We start from the raw sequence: 12,545 nt of genomic DNA, 5'->3' as shown, positions 1-12,545 counted from the left end.
TAACTCTTGCCTCATAAGAGGTAAATTTATGTGATCTAAATATTCCTTCACCTATTGAGGGCTTTGAGTACTTCGAATAATCTGGAATACTGACTATGAATATAAGAGCCAAACCCTATAGCCTTAGAGTTTTAGAATTGACTTGGTCCAAGGATTTGCTTCATTGCCATCATTGGCACTGATACCATAGTGGGCTTTTGCTACTTTTATCAGTTTTCTTCTTATTATAATCTCTTCATTTCTGGCATGAATATAACATTACAGGATAAGCTAGTGAAAAAAGTACAATGGTAAATAAAAGAAAGCACTGATCTGACACTTGTACTTTGTATATTTGTTCATATATTTAGGTAGCTGTTTTATTTCGTTAATTTGGCTATAAGATTCCTGAGTATAAGGATCATTCTTTATCATTACTTTTATTACTCGAACTTAGCGCAATAACGTATATATTAATTGCTGCTGGAGTTCATGGCAAATTGTTTCAACATGTAGTGCACAACACTGAGTAGAACAAAACTAGAAAAATGAATCTCCATTGGACATGTTACTAAAAATCCTAGATTTTTCATAATTACTGGATAACTTGCAGTCAGCTTCACTTACATTTAACTTGATCTGGTGTTCCACTACTTCTTTAGAGGCCTTATTAGGTCTATGGTTTAGCTCTAGTTTAGTTCTTATTAAAGTATATTTAATGATCTGCCTGACTTTTCAGCCTGACCTCTGACCTTAACAGCTGAATATCCTTAATAGACTCAGATTCTGGACCCTAACAGGGAGGACATTAGGAGCTGTGTGGTGGCCCACTAACTGAATGCAGAATTATATTTGTTAGTCCTGGTCTGACCTTGGTACCTCAGTTCCTTAGGGCCTGAGTTTGTGGTTTGCTTCCAGGGTTTTGATTTTCTTGGCCTTAAACCCCACCTTCCCCATGGCTAGTTGCAGACCACCAATTGTTTGCACTCCATTTTTCCGTACTCTACTGCATTCATACACATTATTCCCTGTGCCTGGGTGTCCTCCCACAGTTTGGCAGACTTCATGTTATAAGATGAAGTTTTGTCATATTCTTTGGGAAGCCTTCCTTAACCCACCCACACTTCCTTGGTCATCCCTTCCTTTACACTTCCTTCTATACCCAAGTCCACTCATCTATTTGCAATCATCACACCATATTCTCATTATTTGTTGACTTTCTGTCTCTACTAGACTTTGAGCTCATTGTAGTTCAGTAAATATTTAAAAGAATGAATGACTTCTACTTCATTTGGGATCATTGCCAGTCACCTGCTTTGCATCTGCTTCATGGGTATTATGGATACTGGAGTGGAATTGAATCTAATAATGATACACTCATAGAATTGTTATTTTTTCCTTCTATTCTGGCTAATATCTTGATTTCAGTGTACCTTTGGGCCATGTTCCAGTTTGTTGATTGCTAGGATAACACTGTGTTGTGAGTCTTCCTGAACTACCTCTTATGCTTTTCCCAGGCCTGATATGTCTGCTCTTGAGTTTGTGGGCAGTGGTTCTGCCTCATTCATCTTTCTAGTCTCTGGGCTTACGACTCTACCTAACTTAATAAATGTTGGACAAATGAATAAGAGCTCTAATTCCTTTTTATCGGTTTTAATAAATTTACATTTAAAAAATCCAGCCTAACACTAAAAAAAAACGCTTTATAAAAGGGATTTTTAATGATTAGGACTAATTTAAGAATAGGTCAAGACTATGCCAAACATTCCATCTTCGATTAAATTTAGGATTCTAGACAGAACTTAGTAAATGGTCTTATTTTCCCCCCATGTGTGTTGCAATTATCAAGGTGGTCAGAATTAGCTAGGATTTTGAGTCAGTGATATACAGCATATAGTTTTTGTTAAATTACCATCAAACCATTTCTTACCATGGCTAACTCAGATACTTTATCTTAGATTTGTCACTGTTCTGAAAGTTAATTAAGTTGGGCTTTTAAAAGTATTTATCAGGTTTATGAAATTTTACTAGATTTAAGAAATTATTTGAAAGTATTTTCTAAACACTTAGTAGTTCTCACTTATTTTACATATAGTTTTAATCACTTGTATTTTACCCATATCTCTTATTGTCATACGTTGTTAAAGTTTTCTTCTTTTTGATCACTTATTTTCTATTCCAACAATTTTCAAGATTCTTTCTGAATTAAATTTGCTTGCTGTATTTTTATAACTGTTGCTCCTGGACTGATTGATCAACTGATTGATTTTCTTACCTATTTTCTCTTTACTTTTAATATGGAAAATTTGAATATATAGAGAAGTAGATGTTTAATGAACCTTCTTGCATTCATCACCTAGCTTCAATAGTTATCAATTCATAGTTAGTCTTTTTTTCAGCTATTCCACAAATTAAAGTAAATCTTCAACTTCTTTGGAAGTTCACTAATAAAATGTTTGTAAATTACTGGGTAAGCAAAAAAGACTCTTCTTTACCTGTTACCACATCAGAACTGAATATACCAGATATATTTATACTTACGCTTTATAGATACTTCAGGGTATAGAGTAGCTGAAGCTTGGTGCTTTTTTCCTCTCTTAAGAGTATCTTTATTCCTTTTGTTCCTTTGAACTTTCTAGTTGAAAGTTATAGGAAGTGAAATTGGGGCACAAGTGGTTTTTAAGTATTAATCAATTTTTTTGCTAGAAATAGCTCATCAGTTTATCAGATTAGGTAATTGGTTTCGTAAAAGCTTTTGGCAGGATTCCAGGGAATAGAAGCAATGATAGGTGAATTTTGATTGGGGCAGGTGATGGGAAACCATATACAGAATCTTGTTCATTTAGGATGTGTGTGGAAAGGACAAAGTGCACATCAGAGTGGAGAGTGGATAAACATATGCGCATTAATTAGGTGCTTTAAAGGCCCTAGTATTTGGGGGAAAATGGAAGTAACTGCCAAAGGAAAAAGACTCTGGCTATTTCACTCATATTTTACACAGTTTTAGTGGGACTGGCAAACATATCCTGCCCAATTGGTGGGACAGTATGAACATCCTCTCTTGGTAACGTGCAAGAAATTTATGATGGAGGTTTATGGATGGAGCCTGTTGCTCATAGATATTCCTTCACCTCACCCTTCAAATAAAGGAAATCAAAGAAAACAAAAACCAACAAATGCAATAGTTTCAGTTTTTCAATAGACTTAACCTCATGATGATGGACTAGTCCTTTTTTATCAACCTGATATTTCATAAGTTAGTACCCACCATGCAGCTGCTGTCCTTCATAGATTGGGATACAGAAAACAGAAAACTCTTAGAGAATACAGTTTGGCTGTGAGGTTGACATGGGAGAGAAGGATGACCTTGGTATAGCAGGAAATTACAATAGAGTCCCATTCTGTTTGGTGGGTTTTCTCTCTGGCCCATGCTTATGTCAACTTTGAAAACATAAGATAGCCAGTTATCTCACCAGAAAAATGAGTTTATTCAGAAATAGCCATAGGAATTGCAGTTCAGGAAATGCAAGCTATGGTGGGCCATAGGCAAATGCAGAGAACAAAGGAGGGGAGCTTGCCTTTATAAGGAAATGTGGGCGGGGGGAGTTGGAGGCATGTTATAAATAAAAGTTCTTTGGAGGAAAGCAAGAGTTCAGCATGGTGATGGCCTCTCATTGGCTGAGATATGGCATTTTCCATTGGCTGGGCTTGTTTCTGGACAAGAAGAAAATTTTCTTTCCTCCTGCTGGGGTAGTAAAGTAGAGGCACCTTCCTGTTGGAGATACAAGGTACAACTCTTCCTGTTTGGAGTAACTGATGACAAGTAGTAGGGAATGAGAGCTCCCTCTACAGGTATTCCTCTAATTTTAGTTGAGATTGCCTTTATTATTTTCACATTTCCCCCTTTTGATCAAGAACTTTTATTGAAAGCATTGCTGATCAAGTGTCAGGTTCTCTACATCTAGTGGTTTGTCCCTTTGTCCCAGAAACAGCCTTTCCTGCTTGTCCTGTCCCACATCGGAGGTAATGTACACGGACTGGAAACCGCTTGAGGCCACGTTTGAGTAACAAGTTGGGAGAACTCTGAGGCATTTCTTATCCAGTCTATATTTCGTCAAGGTCATAAGTGTTGAATCATCTCAAAGTGCTAAACTAGCATCACCTTATTAGGTATGTCATTTTTACAAAGGTTCATCAAACAGCAGGTACAGAACTTAACAAGTATGCAGAGCAGAATTAAAAACAATATAGCAAACGTAGTTTGCATGATGGTTCTAAACCAGGAGCCCAGATCTGAAGGTAACAAGCTAAATAGATCAAAAGACCATGAATTGGTAGGTGAACTTTATTGTAGCCAATGTGCTTGTTTCCTAATTTTATTGTGTTTTTACCTCTCAAGAGGCATTTATCCATGTGCAACAGGAAGTGTTGGCTATCACACAGACACTTTCTTGCTCAGCAAGTAGATAATCAAGCACTATATGATTATCCAAAAGTATTTTAGCCATTGAGTCAAACAGTCTTTGCTGAGCTAAAACTGCTTTGGCTGTGGAACTGACCAGCTTTCCTAATGTTAGGGAGAGACTTCTGATCATTTATTCCATTGGCACATACTCCCATCTATGCAAAGAAAGCTCTAGCTATGGTGGCAGACACAGAACCACATATACTTCTTGGAAGTTCTCCTTTAGGGTGATTTGATTATAGAGGTTTAATGAGAGGGACCAGTGGGAAGTTTCTATTTTTGTTATGGAGAGAGAATAGGACAATAACTACAGCAAGGCACACTGTCCTTTTTTCCTCCTGCTGTCAAGGCAGTGAGTTGCCTAAGCATAAAGGCCATTACCAAAACCTCCACATTTAAAGATGTAGCCAGGAGGTTTGCAAAACTGACAGTGTCTCTGGACCCATTCACTGGTATAGAGACATTAGCATCATTTAGCCAAGGCTCAGACATTATATTATTACATATCAAAAGGCTGTCTAAACATATGGGTATGTCAGCAAGCTTACAAATGGCCCAATTTACATTGGCCGTTCCACAGAGTTTTTATGTAGATATTTGAGAGCTCTTATTTTCCCATCCCAAGGTTGGGTTAGATTGAAGCAAGGGAGGAATGAGGTTAGTGGGCTTAGTACCCTCACTTTCTAAAATGGGCCTGGGGAACAATTCAAGCATACAGTGGCATTTAAAATTCCAGGGAATTACTCATAGGATCATTACTGTCTTGGACAGATCTAGGTTTCTGATGATGGATCCAACCATTGGAGGGGTTCCCCCTTTCTCAATAGGTTGAGAGATGCAAATAAGGGCATTGTCTTGCCAAGAGAGAGGGAGAAGGAGCAAGAGCGAGCAGAGGTGAAAAGATTTACAGGCCTGGGCCAGACATCTTGGGAAAGCTGTCTCTGTCAGGTGTCATCTGCTTCAGTTCCTGGAAGTCTTTACTTTCAGGTCATCAATTGACGTACAGGTCCAGTTGGGGTCTTGTGTTTACTTTAGGTGTGATATGTGAATCCAAGAATCCATTCTCTGGAGTTTGGTGGCACAAGGCTTAGTTAGCAGTACGTGATAGGGGGCTCTTCCAGCAAAGCTGGAGAGAGTCCTTTTGGAGGTGTCTTTTCCAGTAAACAAATCTCCAGGTTGCAGAGTGTGGTGTTTGGGGTCTTCATCTTCCGGGAATACACTGTGAGCAGGATTGTTCCACTGAAGTGTGGTTATTTTTAATAGAAGCAATTAGGTCTTTACAATATTGAATTCTATACCCCTTTTTTCAGCCGTGTGTCACAGGAAGCAGAAACCAGGTGCATTAGGCATCCTGTTACCAGGGGAACAGATTCCCATCGGACCTATGCAAATACATACTGTCCTGAAAAACAAGAACATTTAATAAGAGTTTCAGAACCTTTGAGGGATCATGGAGGGAGAAAAGGATTAATGCTTCAACGTTTGTTGTGAAGATACATTTTACCAAATTGCGCTAAGTTATAGATAGCTTAAGGGAGAGGAGAAAAAGGAGCCCTTTAAATCTGGAAAACAAAACATTAAAGCAATTGGTTTTCTGTTAGAGTTTAAGAAATTCTTACCCAGTTTGTTACTAAGATCTTAAATGTAACAAAACCCTGTATTCTAGAGTACCTATCAAAGTATTTTCCTGAATTTCTCTGAAGAGGAAACACATTTGCAAAAGTATCAGAGTAAAGCATAACTGTTTGTAAATGAAAAAAAAAAAGATTTTAAATGCCCATTATTAAAGATCTGATGAGAGTTCATTATAATGGAATTGACAAGAGGATCTGCTTATTTCTGTGACATACATGTTAAAATTACTACTTGATAACACATATCAGGATATTGCAGAATTTCAGGAGTTTCATGCAGTTTTGGGACACATATTAACATGTGTTAATTAACAGATACAAAGTTAAAAGTTTAGTATTCCTTCTTATTTGACAAGCTTCCCATGTAATTTAGCATATCAAGTAAGCCTGATTAGTTTAGAAATTTACCAGGTGAGACAAATCCTTTGAGATTTTTCAGGCGCCCTCTGGAAGAGCTCAAAGTTAGTTCAAGGTCAAAAAGACTTCATTTAGAATCTGATTTTTGGGAATTTTGTCAAAAAATATCAAAAGATTTCGGACCTATGACCAAATAGTATTTCAGATTCTTATGAAATCATAGTTAATTATCTATATGACCAAAGTAACAGTAAAAGATTTCAAAGACAAATACACAGATTACATAGTGGTAAGCAAAACTTAGTTATTTTAATATTGAGAAGACTCAAATTTCTTAAATAATTAGAGACCTGATTAAGACATCGTGAAGCATGGGAAATAATTTTGATAAAATACAAATCTTGTTTTCTAAGCAAATATTTAAAGGTAAGGAAGGAAAAACCTTTCACAATCTCTTATCAGGCACAGACCAAAAGTTCAGTAAACCTTGTCCTTTTAGCAAATGAAAGAAAATTGCATTTTACTTTTAATAAAATCAGTAGTGTATTTTAAACCTCTTAATTTTAAACCTCTTGTAATAATTCAGTTTTACCCAGCTTGACCACACAAATAGTTACTTTTTTAAAGATTACTTTTTCACAAACATTCTACAACTTACTGTTTTCATTTAGCCTTTGTCCTGTCTTTGTTGTTGTTGTTGTTTGCTTGTTTGTTTGTTTTTCTCTTTCCTATTCTGAAACAACCAGCCTCACTTTAGAACAAAATTACTTTCTTTTCCCTCAACAAAAGATGCATTTCCATTCTTTATATCTTTTCTTACCAAAAACACACATCCTGCTTTCTTTGCATACAGAATTGTTTCCCTTATTATTTCTAGCTTTAAACAATTGTGAATGGTTTGTTACTGGCAAATTTTATGAATACATTTCATAATTTCTAAATATATATTTTCCTCATAGTAAATTTTCTAATGTGACACAAAACATGTTTACCAATAGAACCAAATATCTATAGTTTATTTGAAAAGGGAGCCAAACGTGGATGAACCTATTTTTAGTAATGTTTCTTTATTTTATCTTATTTGGAAATGATCTAGATATTTAATGACTAACCATCAGTTATTTTAAGTTAGCAAAACTGTAAGGTTTTAGGTTACCAGAAAGATTTGGGGAAGCTACTATCTCATTTGCATCCCCTTAATGTTCTTCTTTTCAACAATTATGTTTAGATTACTTATGAAAGTTTTATCACACCAAGTGATTTTTCTTGCTGACAGATTTTGTAATGGACGTAACTTGAACTCATCTGACCAATAAATTCAGGTAGAATGAAAGTTAAATATCTTCATTTTCAGCATGGATAACTCTAAATGAAAACATGCATGTTAATTAAACGAACAGCCTTAAGCTAGCTTTCACTTACTAAAATTTATCCCAGATCATGTAAACACAAAAAGCATCTGGGCCAGTCTCTGTTATATTTTAGTTCATATAAGGCATGTGTTCATTTTTAAGGTAGTTAAATAGAGTCCTTTTACAAATTAATTCTAGCAGCACCATTTAGAAGTACCATTCAGAAAAGGGGAAAAAAATACCACACATCTACAACACATATATACACATATATATAGACACACATGAAAATACAGACAGATGCAGACCAGAGACCTTATAGTTTTGTTTTAAATTTTAGCCTTGTCTCAGGTATAAAACTCAGTAGAATAGTCGGATCCAAAGTGTGTTCCTGGCCGATGGACTAAGTTAAGGTTACTTGCTCAGTTGTCCAAAGTTTGTTTTTTTTTTAATTAAAGATTTTATTTTTTGCATACTGTAAGTATCCCCTTAGAGGATACTTTTGGAGCCAATTTGTCTTCTTGAGAGACTTCTGCATATAAATCAAAGAATGCATTTCATTGTCTCCAGAGAGATTTGGAAACTTCTCTTTAATGGTGCTCTTTAAGGTGGACTTTCTTAAAACAAAGTTTCCCCATTTTGAATGAGGTGAGTGATTTATCAAGGAACTTCAACAAAGAGACAGTAACAAGAAGCAAGTTTTCTCCTAGGAATTTTGGAGTATATTTGTCTATTATCAAAAATTTAGGGCAATGGCTATTTAAATTTTTCCTTCTAGTTGTTTCTTTGCTCCAGTTAACTTAGAAACAGTAATTAGGGGTTTAGAACTTGAATTCTCAGAGGGTTTGATTTTAAAGGGGGAAGTTTTTGCAGAGGAGAAGAGAGGAATATGGCACCAGGGGCAGAACCTGAGTACAGATAGCTGTCACCTACCCAGGGACAAAGAAGATGGGTGAAGGGAAAAGAAAGACTCAGGAGCCATTTTGTCTTCCTTCAATTGTTTGTTTGTCTTGGTTAACTTAGAAATTCTATTTTTCTAAGAGGTGATTTTGGGGTCTTGGATACGTTTGGAAGCCTCCAGGCAGCAATTAAAATAGAGATTCCATTTTAGTTTGTTTTATTTAAGAACCATGGCTTTCTAATTTAGTCCTAAGAAACCCAAGTTTGGTGAGGTGAAAAGTTCCCCATAATGGCCAATGGTGTTCTAGATTACCCTTGGTCAGGTTGCTCCATTTAGCTAAAATGTGCACATGGAGGGCCCATAGTTCTTAAACATAAACTTGGCCAAACATAAACTTGGCCAGGGCCCCTGAAGGAGGGTTGCCCTTAGAGCATTCAGGTGATTGGGATCCCACTTCTCAAATTTTCCCAAGAACAAAAGAAACTTCCTAGCTAGCTCAATTCCAAGAGGAACTGTGCCAATGCACTAGTGTGCTTTTGAAAGGAAAATAATCAATATTCACCAAGGATGAAGTCTTGACACCAAGGGCCAACTCTTTCATAATCCTGAATAAAGTTGGAGAGCTCAAAATGCAGTGAGTGGAGCTTGGAATCCAAGAGGAGACTTACCAAACTGAAAGTAGGCATTTACTCATGCAAACGATGAACACAGATGGCTCAATGTGCATACCTTGCTCAGTTTGGGGATCATTATCCCTTGGGTGGGGTGGGGGGTGGTCACTGCTTTCCCATCCCACTTTTGACACCAAGTAATGTCAACTTTAAGATAGCCAGTTATCTCACTAGCAAAATGAATTTTTTTTGAGAATGGCCAGAGGAATTGCAACTTGAGAAATGGAAGCTGTGGTGGACCACAGGAAATCCGGAGAACAAGGGAGGGGAGCTTGCTTTTATAAGGAAAAGAGGGACTTGGCAGGGGCTGTTCTAAATTAAAGTTCCGTGGGGTAAAGTAAGAGTTCAGGGTGGTGATGGTTTCTTATTGGCTGAGCTGTGGCATTTTCCATTGGTTGGGCTTGTTACTGGCCAAGAAGAAAATCTTCCGTCCTCCTGCTGGGGTAGTAGAGGCACCTTCCTGTTAGAGATGCAAGTAAAGTAGAGGCACCTTCCTGTTAGAGATGCAAGAGATCTTTGGATTCTACCTCTTCCTGTTGGGGTAATTGATGATGAGTGATAGGGCTTGAGAGCTCTCTCTGCAGGTCTTCCTGACTTTAATTTTAGTTGAGGTTTCCTTTATTAATTTTTACTTTTATGAGGCAGATAATTGACTTAATGGTCAAAAGTAGGTAGCAACTCACTTTATTTCACCAAAACGTAAAATTTCCTTTCTGGCGTTACTTTTCAAAGGGAAGATAAAGCACAGTATTTGGATCAAAAACAAACAAACAACTAATAAAATTTAAGCCATGGATCTTCAACTTACTTTGTGATTTTACTAAAATCAATTGAATTTTGTGGGATTCAGTGTCTTTTTTTGTGTGTGTGTGGTACACGGGCCTCTCACTGCTGTGGCCTCTCCCATTGCGGAGCACAGGCTCCGGGCACGCAGGCTCAGCGGCCATGGCTCACGGGCCCAGCCACTCCACGGCATGTGGAATCCTCCTGGACCGGGGCACGAACCCACGTCCCCTGCATCGGCAGGCGGACTCTCAACCACTGTGCCACCAGGGAAGCCCGGGATTCAGTTTCTTTTTATGTATTTTGGAAATATTTATACCTCATATTGTAGTGTGAGATCTAATGAGATGGCAGATTTGAAAATTTCTGTGAACTATATGGAACTAAGTATAAGTTCCGTTACAATATAAACAGACAAAATAGTCTCATAATCTGTATAAGACAGATTTTGTTTCTGAAAATAACTTAATTCTTTATATGGACCAAAGAACTAATGTAACATAAAGGGGGAAAATTCCCCCTTTTTAAAAAATTGTGTATTTTTCTTTAAACATTTTAAACAGAAATTAGAATATTGCTATGCATATTTTCAAATTTCCTTAACAATTTCAGTTTGTTTTTTACCCTTGTAAAATCCACATAACTAAACATAAGTTCATGTATTTATGAATTGTCTTTTCAAAGGACACATGGGTAATCTGTTTACAGTTGAAGATTTGAGGATTAGAATATGTAGATTTATCAGGGGGATCCCTAATAGGATCATAAAGCTTTAGAGCTGGAAAGGAATATAAGATCTCCTAACCTAACCCACTGGTGTTATAGATTTTAAAACAAAAGCAAAATCTAGATTTCAAAGAGAAATAAAGATATAATTTCATCACTCAAACCAGCTGTGAACATGATTTTTTTAATATAAATACACAGAATAAAGTCACAACTAGAACCCCAAGGGTTAGTTAAAATAAACTGACAAACTAAAGATGTTAGACTGTTTTCCATTTTTGTCATTCATATTCATTTGCTATTTTCATTCATTTTGTTGTTTGCCAGCATTCAGTATTCTAAGAGGTAGTTAGTAACAGTGATTTAATATAAATTCTTACAAAAAATTTAAATTTGGCAAGTTCTAGAAATTGACTTTTTGTGATGGGAAAAGACCAGTATTATTTTACTTTAACAATGCAGTACTGCAAATTAGCATATGAAACACTTATGGTTTTCAAGAGTACCTTTTAAGAACTACTAATACAAACAAATGACAAATTAGTATACATATTAGTCCTCCATTCTGGTGTTCATTTGGTGTTAGAATTCTGGAAATGGAGAATTATATCACTAGGAAGTTATTAAAATAAGCCTTCTCTATACCAGATTTGGTGAATCTCACATCATGTAAGATGGATATTTCTACCATTATTAAGTAACCTACATAAAGATATTCCACAGTCCTTTTGGTAAATTCCTGCCAATATGTAACCATCTTTTAGTCTAAGGTAACCAGAATTTTCCTTGAAATGATTTTTATTTTAGTTATATGCCTCCTGGTTTTGTAAATTCATACACTTGATTTTTTATAGTGAATTGTAGAATTTGGATGTGGAAGTGAGCCATATCTCAGGCTTTTCCTAATTTAAAATAACATATAGAAATTTTTCTGAACATTTGAAAATGAATAACCATTCCTTAGTATTGAGGAAAGGAAATGATAGTATTCTATTTCTCCCCAATTATATATTAAATAATTAACAAAAAATTGTAATAACTGTAGTTAATACATTTGTCTTTAGAGCTGAAAAGCACTTCACATACATTATCTCATTTGATTTAATTAAAAGGCTGGGGCTTCCCTGGTGGCGCAGTGGTTGAGAGTCTGCCTACCGATACAGGGGACACGGGTTCGTGCCCCGGTTCAGGAAGATCCCACGTGCCGCGGAGCTGCTGGGCCTGTGAGCCATGGCTGCTGAGCCTGCGCGTCCGGAGCCTGTACTCCGCAACAGGAGAGGCCACAGCAGTGAGAGGTCCGCATACTGCAAAAAAAAAAAAAAAAAAAGGCTGTAGTGTACAAGTGCTGAATAGATTGGTAGATGCTATGTCAGTGAAACTAAATTGCAAGCTGTCATATTTAATTTTCATATTAGCATTATATGCTTAATACACACTGTCTCCAAATAGTTCTGTGTCTCATTTATGTCTTATGTATATCTTATATTTAGGAATTCTATTAATATTATTTTAGAAATGACATTATATAGTTGGAACCCTTTCATGTTTCTGTGTTTTGGAACATATAGAACATATGCAAATGGGTTTTTCTATACAACTGAACCTTCATCCCTGGCAGATTTGTAAGTTTTGTAGTAGGGTTTTTTGAAGCTTAATTCATTTTTTTCTCCCTGTTTA

At 36.4% G+C, this 12,545-nt stretch overlaps 1 protein-coding gene across 12 annotated transcripts in view; it reads left to right on the top strand.

Moving 5' to 3' along the window:
• IKZF2 (IKAROS family zinc finger 2) overlaps nt 1-12,545 on the top strand; it is a 175,910-nt gene that overhangs the window by 70,795 nt on the left and 92,570 nt on the right. The gene's annotated exons all lie outside the window — the stretch shown is intronic.

Source organism: Stenella coeruleoalba (genome assembly GCF_951394435.1).
Source record: "Stenella coeruleoalba genome assembly, chromosome: 6".
NCBI classification, from domain to species: domain Eukaryota; kingdom Metazoa; phylum Chordata; class Mammalia; order Artiodactyla; family Delphinidae; genus Stenella; species Stenella coeruleoalba.
Note: the sequence above shows the minus strand (reverse complement) of the source record. Positions and strands in the feature narration are given on the sequence as shown.